We start from the raw sequence: 19475 nt of genomic DNA, 5'->3' as shown, positions 1-19475 counted from the left end.
TCATCTCCCTGAGATTACTCCCAGAGCACACTGTTTAGTGATTTTAGCATTCCCCAAATATTCAGATATTCTTACTAGCAAAACAATAGCTTTTACAAATTTAAATCTCAGAAAAATAATTGTATTCCCCCCACCCACCTTTAAGTTCTTAGAGGGCACTTCACTTATATCACTATATACCTATCATACAATTTAGTGCAGAATTGAGACTACAATTTTCTAATGTTGTTCAAAACACCCAATGATATTAAACATTTTATAGGCCTCATATTATTCAAACTTCAGTCTAAATATTAGATAATTCTGGAGTTACTATGAATCTTTGGCAGTACTCCCACTTTAAATCATAACTACAAGTTTCATGCTGCCATCATTTCTGGTCAATAAAGCCTAAGAGAAGAAATATATTCTTACAAATACATATTTGACACTGACTTTACATTTAAATTTTGAACACAGAAAACGTATGCTAATTAACCTAGACTTTTTCATGGTTTTTTTTTAATTAAGTAAAAAAATACAAGTTTTAATTCTATACTGTGAAATTGCCAGTAGAAAAGTATGGTATTTTAATCACCCAACCTGAAATTTAGTTCTTATAAACTTCAGTGTTGCTGGATACAATATAAAATATAGGCACAGGCTTAATGACTGTATCTTAGAATTATTCTTTTTTTACTACCCTGTGTTACTGAAACATTTGTAGAGGCTCCAAAAATCCTAACTATATAATTTAGAAATTAGATACATTATGTACATATTTTTAAAGATAACATATAAATTTCATGAACATTTTTAAATCTCCTTAAACTAATAATGACCACAAAGCCAGAATTCTTCTCTAATTTAGAGAAGTAGAATTCAATAATAAACACTTCTTCCCCGCCTCCTCGGGGGGGGCTATAAATCAGTAAGATTTAACTAGCTTAGGAACTACTAAAATTATTTTTTAAATGTGATGTACAGTACATGATAAGTGTTCAATAAATGTTAGGTAAATTAACTTAAGATGCAAAAATCAATGAAGAAATGTTTCTAAAGAAGTACAGAGTAGATGATTTTGTTTCCAACTATTCTAAAAGCCATTCAAAAGGACAGAGCTCTGGCCCTTCTACCTGACTATTTAGCCAAAGTCAACTGTGACAACATATTAGGTAGACTTGCCAGCCCCTGGTACATGTGAACAAACAATTACTCACCAGGCAGAATTTATGTACAGCCTACAATAAAGTGTATTCCACTGAAAACAGAAAACAAGATGAAAAAAAATTAGAATGTTTCAGTATTTTTATATATTTTTTTAATTTTATTTATTTATTTTTCCCCCAAAGCCCCAGTAGATAGTTGTACATCATAGCTGCACATCCTTCTAGTTGCTGTATGTGGGACGTGGCCTCAGCAAGGCCACAGAAGCGGTGCATCAGTGTGCACCCGGGATCCGAACCCGGGCCGCCAGCAGCTGAAAGCGCACACTTAACCACTAAGCCACAGGGCCGGCCCAGTATTTCCATATTAAATGACAGATTTAACTGTAAAAAAAAATCATGAAAACATAACTCTATGGATTTTTCTTTAAGAAATAAATTTTTACTTATATCCAAATATCCAGACTAGGTGAGGTAAGGAAACAAGAGTTTTCTTTAAAAATAAGTTTATCCGGGGCTGGCCAGTGGCGTAGTGTTTAAGTTCACGCACTCCAATTTGGTGGTCAGGGCTGGCCATTTCTGATCCCGGGCATGGACCTACACACCGCTCGTCAAGCCACGCTGTGGTGGCATCCCATATACAAAGTATTGGAGGATGGGCACCAGTGTTAGCTCAGGGCCAATCTTCCTCATCAAAAATAAAAAATAAGTTTATCTGGAAACCAGTATTAAACCAGTATTAGTACTAAAACTTAGTATTTTAGTACTAAGATACAATTAACACCTACAAAAACTAAATTCCAAATGGAGTCTCTATGTGGACTCCTACTGATTACCATCTTAGTGAATCAAGATTAGAAAGATGTATTAAGGGGCAAGAAACAAAATTATTTTTAGAAATTGAAGATTAAAGGTAAAATGTTAACAATAGATAAGAAAAATAATGGCAATAAAAATACATTGACTTCTCTATATATTTCCATACACAGTTATGGGAAAAGTTTCATGAAAAAAATATCAGTGGAAGCTTTCTAACCAAATATAAACAGATATGATTTAAATGTTCCTTTGCAATAAATGAGGTTATTTTACTTACTTATAATACAGATTAGAAAGGAAGAAAAATGCACAAGGCTAAGAATGATTCAGAAGTATAAGATTAAGAAAATCAGGGCACAGCCCATCATAAATTTTATAGTCAAGAAAAAAGTGCTTAAAGAAGGCTCCATTAATTCCCAACTCCATTCCAAACAACAAAAATCACTCTCTTTAATCTTCCAAGTATTACAGAGTGCCTAACACTGAACAATAGTGCTTTACCATTCCAGCTTACAGGCAAAAATGCAGAGAAGGAAATGAAGTACTATGAAGCTTTTAAATAAAATATCAAACTGCAACATAAGACTACTGTACCTTCTCCTTAAAAAAAAAAATGGAGGAAAAAAATTTGCTAGCTACCCTTTTAATAAAATAGCATTGCAAAAACTTATCTTGCTGCCAGGTTATTTAATTTGTAAATGTCTGGTCCTTCAGGAATATAAATGTGATGTTGCAAGTCATTTAATCTCTATGGGCCTCAATTTCTTCATATATTGAAAAAAAAAAAAAAGAGGGTTAGTTTGGCTAATTTCTATGATTTCAAGTTTTATAATTTGCTTTAACTCATTTCAATAACAGGAAGTATATATTCTTAGCAGGAAATATCAAGTCTGGGATAATCAAGTCTACAATCTACAAGGTCAGTTTAATAAGAGGAAACAAAATAAATTTGTTTTAGATCATTTAAGCAAACAAAAGAAAAGCCCTTCTAAGTGCAAAGCTCTGTCACGTCTGCTAAGCAGCTAACGTCTGTAACATGGATGCAGCACGTGTCCCTTCTTACTGCTGACAGCTGTTCTCTATTCATCAATTATTTTAATTTACCTTCTGGAACTGTGAATGATTTTTGGCCTAAAGAACAAATTATGTTTAAAGCAGGTGCAGCTTTATATAGCTATAAAAAGAAAAGAATTCAATTAATATAAACGTTATGTTGTATATATGTATAAAATCTCTTGAAAAAGATAGAAGAAACTGCTAAAAATGGTTGCCTCCAAGAAGGAAAACTGGATAATTAAAGCATAAAAACTGAGAAGAAGACTTCACTATTTACCCTTTTGTACCTTTTGAATTTTGTACATGTACATGTACAAATATTACCTATTCAAAAAATTTAAAAATAATAAATATGAAATATAAGTAATAAATTTCCAATTGCAAATAACTGGAAGGAACTAGTAATATAACGAATATAACATATTCATTATGTATATAATGAAGTAATAACATTTCAGACTGATTTATATATTTTTTTTTATAACCCAAGACCTCTCCTCAGATCTGATTCAAATATTACTTCAATCTTTCTTTATGAGATTAAAGTATTTGTGTTCTTTCCATATTCAAACCCACAAATATTTTAAAAACATAATTACTCAAGTACTAAAAATTTACAAGAGAAGCAAAAACTATTTTTAACTCACACTGTGAAATTAAGTCACACAAACTAGAAAAGGTAAAGAAAAAAATTGTCAAATTTGGCACTAAAAATGTAAACCTTCCATTTACCAGAAGTTGCCATAAACAAAGCTAAAAGACAAGGAACAAGCTAGGACTAAATACAACACACATAAACAGTTCAATGGATACCATCTAGAACACATAAATAGCATCTCCAAATCAATAACCCCCCAAAATTCCAGTTGAACATTAAATAAGGACAACTCACAGAACTACAAAATAACTGATAAATTTATGAAAAGATGTTCAATCTCACTAGTGATATTAAACTAAGACACCATTTATGGCCTACCAGTTTTGCAAAAATAAAAAAGACCTGATAACATCTAATATTGGCAAGAGTGTAAGTAACGCTCTTTCATACATTGTGTTAAGAATGTAAATTGGGACAGACATTTTGAGAGAGAATCTGATAGCATAAAATTTTTATCTTTGAAAATTTTAAATGTATATACTCTTTGACTTACCAATTCCAGTTCTAAGAACATATCCTGCAAAAATACTGGCAATTATACACAAAGATACATATACAAAGATGTTCTTTGAAGACTTTCTTGTAATAAAGAAAAACCAGAAATAAAGTGAGCTCCCATCAATAGGAGAACTGTTAAATTATGGTAAATTCACACTATAAAACACTAATGCAGTGATGTAGATCTACGCATCCTAACAATGGAAAGGCATATCACAAAACAATACAGCTACCAATATTTGCTGAATGGATGAATATAAATAGGCCCTTTTTTTTTTTTTTTAAGAGAGGGCCTAATATCTCTGTGTCTAAATAAATAACAAAGAAAGGTCTGAAGGAATACATATCAAACTGTTCAGAATGGTCACTTCTGAAGAGAAGAATGGGATTAGATGGAGGACAGGGAACTAGGAAGGGAAGGGGGTTGAAGGTAGACTTTTTTTACTCTTCATCGTTTGTATTATCTGAATGGTTTACAACCAACATATATTCATGCATTACTTGTATGTTTATACAAGTAATGTTTATACACACATTTCTTGTACGAATATAATTTTTAATTGTAAAGAGAAAAAACTATGAAAATGAAAAAACAATTATAGGATTAGATCTCAGAGGTTGTCTTCTATCAAAGTACCAACTAGAGTAGAATCCCAAAGATAGGATTAACTGCTATATTTACAATGCAAAAACTATAGGGTACTATTCTAGGATCTTTACTTATATTGTTTAATTGATCCTTATAACAATCCTTTGAGATAGACAAGTTCATCCCCATTTCACAGATGAAGACACTTGGCTTTGTAAGGTTAAGAAATTAGCCCAGTATTTACATTAAGGCTAAACATATCTCACTAGCAGCTGAATACTTCTTTCAGAAGTGTGTCAGGACGTGAGTCCTGATATCAGCGTCCATGTCAACACCATCCAGGAAATCTTTCAAAAGTACTGGAGTACCGGAGGGAACCTATTTAACAGGGTAGCAAAACAAACAAAAGGACAAAGAGGAGGCAAAAATATGTATTTTTCTAGATTAATTTTTAGATCAATTTTTCATTAGTTTCTTAAACATCTGGGCTGCCTTATGTCAGTAGCCAGACAAGAAACTGTCTCCTCCTCAATTCATGTCCTAAGCTTTATAGCAATGAAAATTAGAATTTCTGACTGAGAAAGAGAGACAGAAATACAGAGACAGAGAGGACAGGCAAAGAGAGAGAGAGACAGACACAGAGAAAGAGAGAAAGAGGGAGAAAAGGAGGAAGGGAGGGAAGAAGAAAGGAAGGAAATACAGAAGCCAAAGGTTACCTCCCTAGGTCAAGATTGGAACCGTAAGTCTTCCAGATTTCTAAAGCTCTTTCTGCTATATCACACTGATTCCCAAGAAAGGGAAGGGCAAAGATACCTTACAAAAACAAAAGAAAACATAAAATGGATACAGAAAGAGTTACCTAAATATGCCAAAATGAAAAAGCTTCATTTACTGAAATAATTTTTAAAAACTATTCCAACAGAGGTTCCTAGTTCTATGTTAACAGGGTAGGTAAATAATCTAGAAGTCTGCATTAATAACAATCTAACCAGCCTTTTAAAGATTTTATTTATTTATTTTTCCCCCCAAAGCCCCAGTAGATAGTTGTGTGTCATAGCTGCACATCCTTCTAGTTGCTGTATGTGGGACGCGGCCTCAGCATGGCCAGAGAAGCAGCGCGTCGGTGCGAGCCCGGGATCCGAACCCGGGTCGCCAGCAGTGGAGCGCGCTCACTTAACCACCAAGCCACGGGGCCGGCCCTAACCAGCCTTTTAAATATGCGCTTTTAGCTAAAGAGACAAAAAGTATTAGCTTAACTGTGTAAGAAACTAAAATGAAAGTAAAGATTGCTTTTTATTTTAAAAGATATCTCCAGGTCTAATAAATATATTTCCTAACCCTTACTTAATAAACCCCACTTAATTTTTATATTACATTACCTAAATGAATACTGTCATCAAAAAATAAGCAGTATTGAAACTGACAGAAGCGAAGGGAACCTCCAAAAAGAAATACTTAGATCTAAGAACTCTAAAGTTTAACTGCTTAACTTTCAAGTTTAAAACGAACTTCAGTTTTCAAAATCTATGAAAACCTACACCAAATATGGGTAAATCTAGATAAATTATAACAGTGTATTGCTACAATGCTTTACTATTAAACATAATTTAGTTTTTGAGCACAACTAAAAGCAAAATTAGGGTGTTAATTTAATGCATAAGAATTTTAGATCTAAAAACAAAATGTGTAGAGAATTTTATTTTATTCTTAAATAATACACTTTTTAGCTAATTTGCTAAATAGATGGAACTGTTTAAGACCCATCAGACCTCTGCTGCGTTCTCTGGTCTCAGACTCCAAACTTTTCCAGTCAGAAAACTCACAAATTGTGTGACTGATCTCAAGAGAAACCCGGCAGGTTAAGTATGGACAGACCAAAGCAAGTGCATTCTTTAAAACAATTCAAAATGTGAATCCTACTTACCAGAGAGCAACAGTGCCACCACTTGATTATACAATTATTATTAGACATTAGGCAGAGCTAAGGACTCAAGGTCTCCTGACTCCCAGCCAAAAGCTTTAGGTATTAATCACGCAAAGAATTAAAGTCGTTTTAAACAGTGTATTCCTTAAGTCACCACAGCAGCTCAAAGTGAAAATTCAAATGTTTATTAAGCATAGTTTCAACCTATAAACACACGTAAATAAGTAATGTAGAAAGTTTAATACTAATATTTGTAATAAAAATTTTAAACTCTAATCACAAATTTATGCTATATTAACTAAGATCAAAGTAAAATATTCATATAAATTCATATAGTATTCCTCATTTATTTGCTTGTGTGTTTTTACCTTATTTATTTGCTGGATGCTTTACCTAAGAACACAATTTCACCTTTTATTATATGATGAGACCTCCAGTATAGTTTTCTGTCACACCTAAAGCCAAGGTACCAAAAGCATGCTTTGTAAAATAGATTAAAATTGTCCCTCAGGGGCCGGCCTCGTGGCGTAGCAGTTAAGTTCTCGCCTTCTGCTTCGTGGCCCAGGGTTGACCAGTTCGGATCCTGGGCGCAGACCTACTCACAGCTCATCAAGCCATGCTGAGGCGGCGTCCCACACAGAAGAGCTACAACTCTACAACTATGATATATGACTATGTACTGGGGCTTTGGGGAGAAAAAAGAAAAAGGAAGATTGGCAAGAGATGTTAGTGCAGGATCAATCTTCCTCAAAACAAAACAAACAAAAAAAAGCAAAACAAACAAAAGAAATTTGTCCTTCACGTTCTTTTTTTTACTTCCACACTTACTTTTTTGTTTTCAAAGAGAAAAGCAGAACTTAAGGTATTTGCGTATGCTTCAAAAACTGAACTACATAAAAAATGGTTTAAGTCAGTAGGTCAACATTCAGAAACATATAAGGAAACGTACTGAACCAAGAGTCACAAAAACTTGAAAATGTACTGAAAAAGCCAAAATTATACAAGCATTAACTACTGAAAGAAGTACAATAGAGTATATACTATATAATTACCTATTAAAGTTTTCCATCCTTAGCTTTTCTACTTCCTTAGCATTTATATTTTTATCAGAGAATTGAGTTGGAAGATACTCTCCTATTTAGTACAGAATATCCAAATACTTATCTCTGGTAGATGGTCTGCCAACCTCTACATAAATGCCTCCAATGACAGAAAATTTCTATACCCGCTAGGGCACCTGTGGAAGGCAGTCTCTATGATGGCCACCAATGAGCCTACTAGTGTTTACACCCCTTTGTAGTCCCTGGCCCTTGACTGTGGGCTGGATTTAGTGGCTGACTTCTACCCAAGAGTACAGTGGAAATATTAAGATGTCACTTCCAAGATTTATAGAGACTGCAGTATCTGTCCTGAGTGCAGACATGTGCCCTCTCTCAGACTGCTCACTGTGAGGGAAGCCAGCTGCCATGTCATGAGGCAACCTTGTGGAAAGATCCAAGTGACAAAGAACTGAGGGAAGCCTCCAGTCAACAGCCAGTGAGGAATGGAAGCCCTCAGTCCAATAGCCTACAAGGAACAGAGGCTCACGTCATTGAGCTCGGAAGGACATCATCCCTGAGTCGAGTTTTCAGGTGAGACCATAGCCCCTGTGGCAGCTTGACTGCAACCTCAAGAGAGACGTTAAATCTGAGGCACCTAGCTGGGCTACGCCCAGATGCCTGACCCTCAGAAACAGTGAGATAAATATTTGTTGTTTTAAGCCACTAAGTTATGGGGTAATTTTTACACAACAATAGATAATACAGAACTCCTTCAATTTTTTTCACAAGTATAAAAAGGTGGGGTTTTTTTTCCTAATACTGAATTGATATCTACTTTCTTGTAACTTTTATCTAATTATGTCTTCAAGGTCAGCATACGACAAGTCTGTTATGTTAAAAACTTGCACACATTTAAATGGGACCATAATCACGTCTATTCCCTTACTTCCTTCAACCATTCTTCACATAGCTTGCAGATCCCCTACCACTCTGGTCATTCTCCTTTGAACATCTGTTAATCTCCCTCTTAAAACCACCCAAAATAGAACACAATATTCCAGGTGTGGCCTGATCAGCAACTGTGTACAGTAAAACTAACACTTCCCATGCTGTGGGCACTATACAATGAATATACCCGAACACCTAAAGTTGCTTTACATCATCATCTGTTCCTTACATACTGTTTTTGCGTTTCCTAGAATTTCATTTCCAAAGCTTTTCTGAAAGTTGGAAAGAAAACCAACTCAATTCTATCTCCAAGCTTTCAAAATATTGTAAAAAAAAAAAAAAAAAAAAAAAAGTTGAACCAAAAATGGACATTAAGGCTCGAATTTCAGCTCAGTTCTATAAAGTTTTCTCACAGATTTTGTTTCCATTTTCTTTTTCAACACATCAACAAAAGTCACAAAACATGGTACTTAGCCATAGAAATTCATTCATTTCATAGAATTCATTATTTGAATCAAACGTATCAAGTATAAATAGTATAATATTTGTATGTCCTTTTTCATGTAGTACTGTTTCTCTATAAAATAGAGTGTTGACTTACAAAGTGAGATAAAGCTCCTAGCAGAGTGGCAAGCATGTGACTGGTGCTTAATAAATATAAATTCCTCCCCTTCAGAGCCCATACCCTTGGTAGGGACAGTGTGTCAAAAGGGCTGCTAATAACATGCTGGGAGAGCTAGTGTGCTGTGGATCAAGTATAAAAATTTACCCGGGAAAAAGTTTTACCTTGTTTTTAAAAATATTTTAGGTGTAATTTTAAAATATTGGGATTCTTAATTAGATCGATTACATTCAAGATGCCACATGAAGCAACTCCTACTTGTGGTGATACATGTTTGAAGTCAGTATTCATTTAAAAATATCTGAGTGTCTACTCTGTGCTTGCACCATGCTGCATCCCTGGGATACAGTGATTGAGTTACTATGGTTAACAAGAAGATAAAACATGAAAGAAGGGCTTATAAAGGAGTGTGTGGTGTTTTGCAAGGGTATCTTTTCAGTCAAACAGAAACAAATTCAAAACAAAAGGGAAGAAAAATCAGTTGAAAAAATACGTAAGCGTTGGCTATTCAATGTAACGGTCTCAAAATTAAATGGCAAAAAAAAAAGTATTCTTAGGCATGGGTCAGCATTGGATTTGGAGCCTAGAGACTTAGATTCAAGTCTTCTGTATAAAAATAATATACATAAAATACAAAGAATATCATAAAAGAATAAGAAATAAAATGCTATGGAAGTTCAGAGTAATGAGGCTTCCTGCTAAGAATGGGTTTGAAGGACTGCTGATACCCTAATATGCAGAGATGGGAAGGGAAAAGGTTCTAACATTTATTGTGCATCTACTATGTCAAGCCCTATGCTAAATATTCCCATACATTATCTATGTAATCCTTACAACTCTATAATTTCATTTTACAGATCATTAATAATCAGAGATATTAGATGCTTGTCTAAGATCACACAGCAAAAAGGGCAGAAGCAAGAATGGGACGACAGGCAGGTCCATCTGAATAAAACCCTGTGACCTTTCCACTATAACATTCTGACCTTTACAGCAGTAAAAACAAGAGGAGATAATTAGAATTCAAGTAATCTTGAGCCCACTGTCAGACAAAGTTTTATTTTTTTATTTATTTATTTATTTTTTTAAGATTTTATTTATTTATTTTTCCCCCAAAGCCCCGGTAGATAGTTGTATGTCGTAGCTGCACATCCATTCTAGTTGCTGTATGTGGGACGCCGCCTCAGCATGGCCGGAGAAGCGGTGTGTCGGTGCTCGCCCGGGATCCGAACCCGGGCCGCCAGCAGCGGAGCGCGCGCACTTAACCGCTAAGCCACGGGGCCGGCCCGTGAGACAAAGTTTTAGATACCGGAATTCAACTTATTTCTTGCGCTATGTAGTGATTTGTCATTCACTAGCTGAGTAAGTCTAAGGCAATGCTTCTTAAACTTTTCTCCATTAGGGCAGAAGAAACTGAACACATCCCCAGAGAACACTTAGGCATGAAATTTCTTCAAAGTCTTTGAATTTTACCTGAGAAATTAGTGTGAATATTACATTCTCCATGTCATCTTTTTGTGTTTTAATATGAAAACAATATTTTTTACCCAAGTCTTCAAGTGAAATTGATCACAATTCCATAAGTGTGTGCCATGTTATACGATCACAGATTTTTCTCTTGGCACATTGCAGCTTATTTCTAACAGTGCAAATACTCCTATTTGGAAAGCATAGGTCAGAGGGGATAAAGTAAGCTATTTCTTGGTTATTCAAGAACCAGTGATCCACACTAAGGGTTCTTTAATACCAAACGAAGCTTAAGTCAGACTTAGTAGCCACAGCCTTATTTTCTAAAACATGAGAATATCCTACTGAAAGCAGGAAAGCAATCCTGACCCACATATAGGGAGGAAACACCCTTTCCTCCATGTCACCACAGTAATAAAGAACCTCTGCCAAGGAGTAAGGATACACCTTAATAGTTCCCATGAGCCCTTTAAGGTCATCGCAAGAAATAAGGTTCTGGACCTAGAAATGCTAAATAGATCAGGCATAAAATTTTAATTATCCCTGCCAATGCTCCACTCTATTAACAGGTAATCAACAGATGCCTTAATTTTTTTTCCAAAAATGGTTTCAAATACATTATTTTGTTCAACTTCAGAGCTCATTCCCAGACTAAAACAACAGCAGGTATTATCCCCATTTCACAGATCTAGAAATTACAGTCAATAGTAAGGTAAGTAGCTCTTCTAAGATTGTAATCAATAGCAAAGGGAAACAAATCCAGCTTACTGAGCTACTAAGGAAAACCGCATCTTTTCATACTTATTTTGAAACTGCAGCATATATGAAGCATATCATATGCTGTCCATTCGGTTAGTAACTGATAAACTCGATTTCACAAACAGAAAAAGAGGCTGAACACAATTATGTAACTAGGAACATAGGCTAGTACCCCTGTTCTCTTATGATACATTCTCTTAGTACTGGCTTTTTTAAAAAAGAGAAAAGAATTAAGAAGTGGGAGGGTGGGAAAAAAACAGGTTGAAATCCCTTCACAGAAAATTACATATTTATAATAGCATCTAAATTCAAGTTTGTTTGTTTTACCTAACAATATAATGTTATGGCTTAATTGCTTGGTCACTGTATAATAATTTTTCTTTCCTGTGTGGAAGCAATCTACCCTCTAAAACGTAAGATAAAATTATTCATTACATCTTCCTCCTAAATGAGACCTGGAGAATATACCATATAAAGGAAAATGGGCTCTTAGGCGTTTCTCCTTTCTAGTAAAATTTCAATGCAACACATCCCAACACCGGAGACAAAAAAAATTCTATTTGGATTTACTGTGAAAAAAAAGATTTATAGCATATTAAAAACCTACATGTTAATTTCTGTGCCATTAACTTCTTGAAGCATTCTATGAAGTCTACAACAAAGGGAGGGAAATAAGTGTTAGGATCACAACCTATGAATCTGGGTGGAACAAAGACTTCTCCTTTCATTATGCAGACAGAACCAAGTTGCCAAAAACGCTCCGCTCAGACACCATGCGTGGTTATTGACTGCACGTCTGGGTATAGAGAAGAAAAATCAAATGCTGGTCAAATGCCGCCCCTGCCTATCCCGCCCCCGCCCCTTTTGCCCAAGGCCTCGCCCTAGAGCTAGAGCCCCAATCTCTTTCTCCCCAACACAGAAAAGCGGTTTAACCCTATGAGTTCTACAACCTCCCGTGTCTTCTAAGCAGGAGCCCCCGCTGCTCCCCGCCCCGGCACAACCCCAGTGCAAATCCAGTCGCTGCCCCTCTCCCCGACCCCCGCCGGCCTGCTCCTCCTGACCACTGACATAAGAAAGGCCAAACCCGTCCCCCGCGGGGCTGCCCTGCGCCGAGGCTAGGCTCCCAGCCCCGCAGCTCTCTCCCCTCCTCCCGGCCAAGGCGTGCCCAGAAAGGGACGCAAGCGCGCCCCTCGGTTCTCGCCCGGGCTCGGCGGGGGAAGAATCGGCGCAATCAGCTCTCCTGCCGCCTCTCAGCATTGGCGAGGTGGGCACGAACGCTGCGCTCGCTTACTGCTCAGGGGTGGACAGTGCCAAGGCGAGAGCTGGGCTGGCAGGGAGCGGAAGGTGTGGTCCAGGAGCAGCGGCCTCGAATCCGGGCCCGGCTGTTCCCAAGTCCTCATCTGGCGGCGCCGGGCCTCACCCACGACCCCAGTCCCCACCCGGTCAGCACCTAAGCCTACCCAAGACCCTTCTCCCGGCCCGCGAACGTCACTCTTGGGGTCGCCTGGGTCGGAGCCCTGTCTAGTGATGACAGGTGGCGACGGGTGACCATGGCAACCCGAGGTGTGCAGCGCGGCCAGACCCCGCCTCCGCCTCCCGGAGTCGCTCACCTGAGGGCTCCTGGGCGAGCCTGGAGAAGCGGCGGAGGAGAAAGCGGCTGAGAGGCCAACAGACGGGGCCCCGAAGCGGCCGGCTCTGGGCTGAGGCGGGAGCGCGAGGGCGGCGTCTGGGCTTGGCTTCGGTCCTCCCTCCTGCCACCCGCGCGTCAATCCATCAGTTCGTCAGCCCGTCCTTCCTCGCGTCTGCCCCTCCTGGGCCGCCGACCGCTCGGCTCAGCCTCTAGCAGACTGCGGTTGTCAAGCGCCGCTGGAGCTGAGCCCCAGCCCCGAGCCTCAGCCAATCGCCGCGCTTCCCCGAGGCGCCGCAGGACCCCGCCGAGCGGGGCGGCCAGGCAGGTGCCTGCGCCGAAGGGGACGTCGGCTGGGCGGGCCCAAGCCCGGGGCGCGGTGCGGACCCGCCTGGATGGGCGAGCCGCCAGCCAGCGCTTTAAGGACCAGCTGGAGTCGGAGGAAGAGCGGGGCGCGGCGGTGGCGCGACAAACCGGCAGCCGGGATGCAAACCCCTTGCCAGCCGGTGACCTTGCGTCCCGAAATAGCGCGGAGGGGTTGTCACCTCCTAATCGAGAGTCGTCTGCGCATTAGAACTGACTCTTAATACTCCTGCCCAATAACGTATTAATAAAGGCTAATGAAATAAATCTTGCCGCCGCCTCTTCTCCCCGGCTTTCCCAGGCCCTACTTCCTTCCTGAAAACTCCAGCAGCTTTTTTGCCGCTGTCTTGATTTTCCATTTTGTGATGTTGATCTGCCTTGAAACATTTTAAGTTACTTAATCTTAACATGTTCTCTGTTTTTTACTTCTGCCTTTGGTTGTAAGACCATTGGCAGCAAAACCTCACTACTTCCCACCTCATCGGTGCAGTAGTATTCCACAAATATATGTGATGCTTAACCGAGCTGAATTAAGCATTCGGGGGGGTATAACCATGTAGAGCAAAGGAAGAATACAGTGACACAAGCCTGTAAGAACCTCGTCCAAAGGAAGGCGAAAAGCCAAGAGTGAGCTGGGCCTCCGAAAATGGGAGAAATGTGATAAAAGAGACCACAAAGAATAAACATCAAAAACATTTCTGGAAAGGAAGAATTTGATCCAATTCAAGATAAAAGAAGCAATAGCTTGAGGAAAAGATTCTAAGGAAAATATTTACAAATTCAGGGAAAACAATTTAAGCGCAAAAGCTGAGCTGCAAAACTTCAATTGCCTAGTCCTGATTAACTCCTAGATGAAAGTCTTCATTAAGAATCCTCTCAGTGGGGAAACTCATAGCGATACAAGACCACCTTAACAAACAAGAAAAAGCCCAAATAGGCAACCTTAAATTACACCTAACACAACTAGAAAAAGAAGAACAAACAAAGCCCAAAGCCAGCAGAAGGAGAGAAATAATAAAAATCAGAGCAGAAATAAATGAAATTGAGACCAAAAAAACAGTAGAAAGGATTAATGAAACAAAGAGTTGGTTCTTCGAAAAGATAAACAAAATCGACAAACCCTTAGCCAGGCTTACTAAGAAAAAAAGAGAAAAGGCTCAAGTAAATAAAATTAGAAATGAAAGAGAAGAAATTACAATGGATACCACGGAAATACAGAGGATTATAAGAGAATACTATGAGAAATTATATGCCAACAAATTGGACAATCTAGAAGAAATGGATAAATTCTTAGACTTATACAACCTCCCAAAATTGAACCAAGAAGAAATGGAGAATCTGAATAGACCAATAACAAGTAAAGAGATTGAAATAGTAATCAAAAACCTCCCAAAAAATAAAAGTCCAGGACCAGATGGCTTCTCCAGTGAATTTTACCAAACATTCAAAGAAGATTTAATACCCGTCTTTCTCAAACTATTCCAAAAAATAGAGGAAGATGGAACACTTCCTAAATCATTCTACGAGGCCAACATCACCCTGATACCAAAACCAGACAAAGACAATACAAAGAAAGAAAATTACAGGCCAATATCGCTGAGGAACATTGATGCAAAAATCCTCAACAAAATATTGGCAAACCAAATACAACAATACATTAAAAAGATCATACACCATGATCAAGTGGGATTTATACCAGGGATGCAGGGATGGTTCAACATCCGCAAATCAATCAACGTGATACATCACATCAACAAAACAAAGAATAAAAACCACATGATCATCTCAATAGACGCAGAGAAGGCATTTGACAAGATACAACATCCATTTATGATAAAAACTCTCAATAAAATGGGAATAGAAGGAAAGTACCTCAACATAATAAAGGCCATATATGACAAACCCACAGCCAACATCGTACTCAATGGGGAAAGACTGAAAGCCATTCCTCTGAGAACAGGAACGAGGCAGGGCTGCCCACTCTCACCACTCCTGTTCAACATAGTACTGGAGGTTTTGGCCAGAGCAATTAGGCAAGAAAAAGGAATAAAAGGAATCCAAATAGGTAACGAAGAAGTGAAACTCTCACTATTTGCAGATGACATGATTGTACATATAGAAAACCCTAAAGAATCTGTTGGAAAACTATTAGAAACAATCAACAACTACAGCAAAGTTGCAGGGTACAAAATCAATCTACAAAAATCAGTTGCATTTCTGTATGCTAATAATGAAATAACAGCAAGAGAGCTCAAAAAGATAATACCATTACAATTGCATCAAAAAGAATAAAATACCTAGGAACAAATCTTACCAAGGAGGTGAAGGACCTATACAATGAGAACTACAAGACATTATTGAAAGAAATCCATGATGACATAAAGAAATGGAAAGATATCCCATGCACGTGGATTGGAAGAATAAACATAGTTAAAATGTCTATATTACCTAAAGCAATCTACAGATTCAATGCAATCCCAATCAGAATCCCAATGACATTCTTCACGGAAATAGAAAAAAAGAATACTAAAATTTATATGGGGCAACAAAAGACCCCGAATAGCTAAAGAAATCCTAAGAAAAAAGAACAAAGCAGGAGGCATCACAATCCCTGACTTCAAAACATGCTACAAAGCAATAGTAATCAAAACAGCATGGTACTGGTACAAAAACAGACACATAGATCAATGGAACAGAATTGAAAGCCCAGAAATAAAACCACACATATACGGACAGCTAATTTTCGACAAAGGAGCTAAGAACATACAATGGAGAAAGGAAAGTCTCTTCAATAAATGGTGTTGGGAAAACTGGACAGCCGCAGGCAAAAGAATGAAAGTGGACTATGTGCTATCGCCATTCACAAAAATTAACTCAAAATGGATCAAAGGCCTGAAGGTGAGACCTGAAACTATAAAACTCATAGAAGAAAATATAGGCAACACACTATTTGACATTGGTTTTAAAGGAATCTTTTCAGATGACATGCCTACCCAGACTAGCGAAACTAAAGAAAAAATAAACAAGTGGGACTTTATCAGATTAAAGAGCTTTTATAAGACAAATGAAACCAGAATCAAGATGAACAGACAACCAACCAGCTGGGAGAGAATATTTGCAAAACATACATCTGACAAGGGGTTGATCTCCATAATATATAAAGAACTCACACAACTGAACAACAAAAAAACAAACAACCTGATCAAAAAATGGGCAGAGGAAATGAAGAGACACTTCTCCAAGGAAGATATACAGATGGCCAATAGGCACATGAAAAGATGTTCAACATCACTAATCATCAGGGAAATGCAAATCAAAACAACACTAAGATACCACCTCACGCCCGTTAGAATCGCTATAATCACCAAGACAAAAAACAACAAATGTTGGAGAGGATGTGGAGAAACAGGAACCCTCATACACAGCTGGTGGGAATGCAAATTGGTGCAGCCTCTATGGAAAACGGTATGGAGATTCCTCAAAGAATTAAAAATAGAGATGCCCTATGATCCAGCCATCCCACTACTGGGAATCTATCCAACGAACCTGAAATCAACAATCCAAAGAGGCTTATGCACCCCTATGTTCATTGCAGCATTATTCACCATAGCCAAGAAGTGGAAGCAACCTAAGTGTCCCTCGACTGACGATTGGATTAAGAAAATGTGGTATATATATACAATAGAATACTACTCAGCCATAAAAAAAGACAAAATCATCCCATTCGCAACAACATGGATGGGCCTGGAGCGTATTATGTTAAGTGAAGTAAGCCAGAAAGAGAAAGACGAACACTGTATGAGCTCGCTCATATGTGGAATATAAACCAACACATGGACAGAGAAAACTGGACTGTGGTTACCAGGGGCAGTGGGGGGTGGGCACAAGGGGTGAAGGGAGTCATATATATGGTGATGGACAAACAAAAACGTACAACCCAAAATTTCACAATGTTAGAAACCATTAAAACATCAATAAAAAAATATTTATTAGATAAAAAATAAAAAGAATCCTCTCAGTGATAAGTCACAGACAAATGAATATAAACACAACTTAATGCTACCCAGGGTCTTGATATTAAAGAAAAAAAAACTTTACAGAATGCTTAAATTGAAAAAGTAGGCAGATATGATATATCCTGGAAATAGTCTGTCAATTATTTTGCCAGTATAGTTTACCTGAGAACAAATTCTCAATCTTCGTTCTCAAACAATAGCAGTTGCGAGAACCAGCACCATTTAAATATTTAAATCTTCAACTGGATCTAGAAAGAGTTACTAATCAGGGATAATCTGACAAACATTTGACCACCTATTAGGGGTAGCGTGCTAAAAAAACGAAAGAACCTGAACTGGTACTAGATTGGTTTCGCCATTCATTAAGCACAAAATGAAGTGCTTTGTCTATGTTCTCATCTAAAGCTTCACAATCTCTCTTAAAAGGCTTATTAATTATTTCCAATTTAGAGGTTAAGGGAAATAACGTGCCCAAGGTCAAACAGCTGATATGTAGCAGAGCCAAAATTCTAACCATTCTGAATCTTAAAACCTTTTTTGTCCACTCTACCTCACTGTGTAACAACTGGAAATTTTAGCTTGAAGAAAATGGACTTGCTTCTGATAAGGTAGAGGGAATAAGAGTTCTTACTCATGTTTATATCCCCCATACCCTTTGGCAGAGTGTTATTTGCATCTAAATTTTCAGTAAATAGTAATCAGAACTATTAGAAGCAAATGCATAACAATTATATTTCCAGAAAAAGGTGATGGGAGGAGGAAAGGAACCAGGCACTGAAATATAAGACATCTGGTATGTCTTATCACTTGCACACTGATAAATGCATTGACTGTCTATTTGCTTCCTAATGTAACATCAAGTTTTACACTACAACCTTAATAGCTGTTAGCCTAAGGTATCACCTTTCCTTCTATACTGAGCCACACTGGTTAAGATTAGATCTTTTTCACTCTAGTTACTGCAAAGCAGCGAATTGTTCAGAAAGGACACGGCTGTCTTAGATGAAGGACTGTCCTTAGTTCCCGAGGTACTGCCTCAATCATTCACCAAATATTTACTGAATGCCTGCTCTGGTTCAGGATCTAGGTTAGGCATCATTTGAAAATGCAGGTTCTAACTTGACAGAATGATTCATGGTACCTTGTGACCTAAATGCGTGTAGGCTAAGGTACACTCTTTTTAATACGATTCTCAAATCTGTCTAAAAAGGAGAATAGAAGTTTTTGGCTTTCCCCAAATAGTAGAAAGGAATCTGAGTACAAGACTAAGTTAGGAATTCTTGCCTCCAGCTGTTCAGCCAAAGTCCAGTGGGAATAAGCGAACTTGTTTTAAAAGCTCCACTCTCATCACTAGAACACACTCATAAATACACACACCAAAGAGCTGTGTGCTTCAGAGCGGGCAGTGTCCTGGTTTTGGGAGAAGAAAGTACCACCACTGCTGCTTCGCTTTCAAACAGGTTCAAGAATTATGTAGGTAAAATACTGGGTCTACCAGAGCTCCTATCTAGACCCCTAAACAAAAGCTTAAATTATAAGTGGATGGTTAAAGAAAAATATATTCTTGTTTCAACATACAAGAGATGTGCTTTTATTTATATTAAGTAAATATCTGGATGTTATATTGAAAACAAAAATAAATAAAATATTTTGTTTTGGAAAAAAAATTTATCTCATTTTAATTATTGAAATACTTTAGAGTCAAAAAAACGGAGAAACTATATGTTAGGACATGTTAATAATACATAAAGCACGTTAAACATCATAATTTCAGATGGGTGGTTTAGGATAAGGTTAGTAAGTTTCTAGTAATAAGCTTGAGACCATGTAGTAGAACTTGCTGTAAAGATGGAAGAAAAGCAGAGATTCACCAAAATGAGTCTAGGTAGGTATCTTATTGTAAGTTCATGTGCCCCCAAAATATTTATAAAAATTCTATTTCAG

General features: G+C 37.8%; 1 protein-coding gene across 7 annotated transcripts in view; it reads right to left on the bottom strand.

Moving 5' to 3' along the window:
• Positions 1 to 13367, bottom strand: part of WDR47 (WD repeat domain 47) — a 56491-nt gene extending 43124 nt beyond the window's left edge. For 2 of the 7 annotated variants that reach the window (XM_087446238.1, XM_087446248.1), the window contains exons 1-2: positions 13136 to 13367; positions 1200 to 1240 (exon numbers count right to left, since the gene is read on the bottom strand). The gene's annotated coding sequence lies outside the window, so the exon portion shown is untranslated. Of the gene's footprint in view, positions 1 to 1199; positions 1241 to 12132; positions 12178 to 13135 lie in introns of all 7 variants that reach the window. The other 5 variants (XM_087446254.1, XM_087446259.1, XM_087446263.1 and 2 more) reach the window with 3 other exon arrangements.
• Positions 13368 to 19475: the final 6108 nt, after the last annotated feature.

This window comes from Ceratotherium simum, chromosome 2 (assembly GCF_057802395.1).
Source record: "Ceratotherium simum simum isolate JZ-2026a chromosome 2, ASM5780239v1, whole genome shotgun sequence".
Taxonomy (NCBI): domain Eukaryota; kingdom Metazoa; phylum Chordata; class Mammalia; order Perissodactyla; family Rhinocerotidae; genus Ceratotherium; species Ceratotherium simum.
This window is presented reverse-complemented; position numbering and strand designations above follow the sequence as displayed.